Source organism: Carassius auratus, unplaced genomic scaffold (assembly GCF_003368295.1).
Source record: "Carassius auratus strain Wakin unplaced genomic scaffold, ASM336829v1 scaf_tig00002956, whole genome shotgun sequence".
NCBI classification, from domain to species: domain Eukaryota; kingdom Metazoa; phylum Chordata; class Actinopteri; order Cypriniformes; family Cyprinidae; genus Carassius; species Carassius auratus.
Genome location: NW_020523498.1, coordinates 48,654 through 53,076, shown reverse-complemented (window position 1 = coordinate 53,076; position 4,423 = coordinate 48,654).

Below are 4,423 nucleotides of genomic sequence, written 5' to 3'. Positions count from 1 at the left end.
CATGCTGAATCAAAGGCTATCAATGAGAAATATCCTAATCTGTGGATTAAACATCTTGCGGCCACAGTTTAATTTGAAGTGAAATACAAACCATCTCTGTGGAGTAACTCAAGCGGCTTCAACGAACAAAATGATAGAGAGAGCAGGCTGAATAAAGAAGGCAGGTCAAGCTGGCAGAATGCTAGGAAACCAATGATCAACAGTGTGATGTGGATAATCAGAGGTAGATGGCATGGTTCAAAACCCACTGGTGTCACGTTTTCAACAAAGCCTTGTCCAATGCAACAAATCATTAGACAAATTACATCTGTTGCACTTCCTTATAGCACATATTATGTAAAATGCTTCTAATTTATAATTCTCAAAGAAAATGCTATATTATTGTATTAACCTGATCTTAAACTGCCACAGTCCCACCTAATATCATACACGCAATATATATGATTGTTTTTGTCAATCTTTGCACTGTATTTTTTTTTTTTTATAAATAAATAGTTAAAAAAAAGGAAAGAAAAATATTTTTTTTTCCACTAACCCTAAAACACATCACACATGCAAAAGTGCAAAATTCAAAATACAGGTAACACATCTGTAAAAAAGCAATACGGAAAATACCTTCATACAGTATATTGGCCTTATATATGGATTTGTTTACAATATGTCAACCATAAAAAATTTGTCAGAAAAGACAGAAGACTGTGACAATATTTTGTTTTAAATGTTTTAATTACATATTATCTTATTTGAGATATTACACTACTGTTCAAATGTTTGGGTTGGTAAGATTTTTCAATGTTTTTGAAAGAAACAGCTGAATATCTTTGATACAGTAAAAACAGTAATATTATGAAATAGGATTTCAAATTAAAATAACTGTTTACTATTTTTATGTATGTTAATGATGACAAGGTTAATTTTCTGAAGCCAATGCATTAAATGATGCATTATCTTTAAGAAATCATTCAGAAAATGCTGATTTTGTTCTCAATATATGTTATTGTTATTTATTATTATTATTATTATTATTATTATCGATATTGAAAACTACTTTCTTCCTTTTTTGCGGAAACCGTTTTATTTTTCTGGAGTATTTAATGAATAGAAAGTTGAAAAATACAGCATTTAAAATATTTTAAAAGTATTATAATTTCCCCTGAATCTGAACTGTTTAACAAAAGGGCCACCTATCCCTATTTTGAACTAAAGAGCATGGGTATTGTTTGTGGGTACACAATAGCAATCTCATCTAATTTTAATAGTGTCAATCACTTCAGGATGCAAAGACAGGGGAAGAGAGCTGGCATGCTTGTCAAGCTCAGAAAGCATGGATTTTGAAAATCATTGCCTAGCGTCTATCTGGCAAAACTCCACTCTCTGCCCAACAAAATGGACAAACATCTACAAACCTGTTTTAACCCTCTTGGCGCCACGGTCGAGTTTACTCGACAAAATGCGGGACTGAATAAAACGGCCGATTTTGTCAAATAGGGTGTCAAATTTCATGCAACCTCCCCTGCACCAGATAGCAGACATGTAATACTAATACAGCAAACTTACACTCATTTACATCCTTCTCTTCACTCTCTGAGGCAGAAGTGTCAAAACTCATCCTTTCTAATCACCCTACAACTTGCCCGCTTGATCCAATTCCATCTCATCTCCTTCAAGCCATTTCTCCTGAAGTTGTACCTGCACTCACTCACATCATCAACACTTCCCTCCACACTGGTGTTTTTCCCTCATCATTTAGACAGGCACGTATAACTCCACTACTTAAGAAACCCAACCTCAACCCATCTCTTTTAGAGAACTACAGACCAGTTTCACTTCTTCCTTTTATTGCAAAAACACTTGAACGAGCTGTGTTCAAACAAGTCTCTACATTTCTCACACATAACAATCTCCTTGACAGCAACCAATCTGGCTTCAGAAGTGGACATTCAACTGAGACGGCCTTGCTCTCAGTTGTTGAAGCTCTAAGACTGGCAAGAGCAGAATCCAAATCTTCAGTACTTATCCTGCTTGATCTGTCCGCTGCTTTTGACACTGTTAACCACCAGATCCTCCTATCAACGCTACTGGTGAAAGGCATCTCAGGAACAACACTTCAATGGGTGAGTCTTACCTATCAGATAGGTCCTTCAAAGTATCTTGGAGAGGTGAGGTGTCCAAGTCTCAACATCTAACTACTGGGGTGCCTCAGGGCTCAGTTCTTGGACCACTTCTCTTCTCTGTCCACATGGCATCATTAGGTTCTATCATTCAAAAACATGGCTTTTCATACCACTGCTATGCTGATGACATTCAACTCTACCTCTCATTCCATCCTGATGATCCGACGGTAGCTATTCGCATCTCAGCTTGTCTAACTGACATTTCTTCCTGGATGATGGACCATCACCTTCAACTCAACCTTGCCAAGACAGAACTGCTTGTGTTTCCAGCAAACCCATCGTTCCATCACAATTTCACCATCAAGTTAGGCACATCAACCATAACTCCTTCAAAAACAGCTAGAAGCCTTGGAGTTATGATTGATGATCAGCTGACTTTCTCAGACCACATTGCTAAAACTGTCCGATCCTGCAGATTTGCTTTATTCAACATCAAGAAGATCAAGCCCTTTCTTTCGGAACATGCTGCAAAACTCCTTGTTCAAGCTCTTGTTCTGTCCAGGCTGGACTATTGCAATGCCCTCTTGGCAGGTCTTCCAGCCAATTCTATCAAACCTTTACAATTAATTCAGAACGCGGCAGCAAGATTAATTTTTAATGAGCCAAAACGAATACACGTCACACCTCTGTTTATCAATTTGCACTGGCTTCCAATAGCTGCTCGCATAAAATTCAAGGCATTGATGTTTGCCTACAAAACTACCACTGGCTCTGCACCCATTTACCTAAATTTGTTACTTCAGACTTATGTGCCCTCTAGAAGCTTGCGTTCTGCAAGTGAACGTCGCTTGATTGTGCCATCCCAAAGAAGCACAAAGTCACTTTTACGGACTTTTAAATTAAATATTACCTTCTGGTGGAATGAACTCCCCAACTCAATCAGAGCAGCTGAGTTTTTAGCCATCTTCAAGAATCGGCTTAAAACACGTCTTCCATCTTTATTTTACCCTCTAACTTTAACACTCACTATTCTAATTCTATTCTTTAAAAAAATCTAACTACCTTTCTAATATTTTTGTATTCTATTTTCTTTTCATTTATTATGCAATTGTATATGTATGTGTGTGTGTGTGTGTGTGTGTGTGTGTGTGTGTAAAGACCTCTAACTAGCTTGCTCTATTCTTTTATTTATTTATTTTTTCTATCTGTTTTCTTTTCATTTATTATATTAGTTAAAATCCCATGCTACGTGTACTGTGTTAACCTAACTGAGACTTGCTATAGCACTTATATATCATTGCTCTTTTTGTTGTTTTTGATTGCTTCCACTGTCTTCATCTGTAAGTCGCTTTGGATAAAAGCATCTGCTAAATGAATAAATGTAAATGTAATGTAATGTAAATGTATTACTTCATCTCTGACTCAAAAAAACGTCATGCTTTTATACAAAATCTTCGCGCTAGAGCGCATTGAATCAGTGCGGAAAAAAAAGCGGAGCTAATGTGAGAGTGAGCCATTTTATCTGACCAATATTGTCAACGTCAGCAAGTATTGGCATTAGATTATTATTATTAGGGGTTCAAGCACGCAGTGCTGAAACCCTATTGTATCTGTTAGGATTTTTAGGGGTTCAAGCACGTAGTGCTGAAAACCTATTGTTTTTGTAAGGATTTTTATTATTAGGGGTTCAAGCACGTAGTGCTGAAACCCTATTGTTTTTGTTAGGATTATTATTATTATTATTATTATTATTATTATTATTATTCCATAAAACTACCCAAACCGTAAGGGCTAGAGAGCTGAAACTTGCCCAGATTGTAGTAGTCTGGCTCGCTACTCAGGCGCAAAGACCCGGCCCAATCGGCCTAACGGGGGCACTACAGCACAAAAAACTAAATTTTCAGACATTTTTGGCCATAGCTCCTAAACCACTTGACGTAGACTCAAAAACTTTATATATTTTGCTTCCTTGGGTTAATAGGAACAAAATTGTTCATTACTCTACGACGCACCGTTTTCCCGTAAAATCGACCTATAGCCCAAACCTACTTTTGCAAACTAGTCCTAGGTTTTTCAGCCAATCGGAACAAAACCAGTGCAGAAATGTTCTATGGACAGTCATTATCAATAATTATCAAAAACAATTTGAAATTTCCACTCACTGCTGCAAGGGGGCGCTAATACCTTCACAAGTCGAGGACCAATTTCATTCAAAAGGCCAGAACTCGTGAATGAAATTAGATATCTTAACCAAACTTGGTACACATTTTGATGAGCTAAAACTTTGGTCAAATAAAAAATGATTGCAC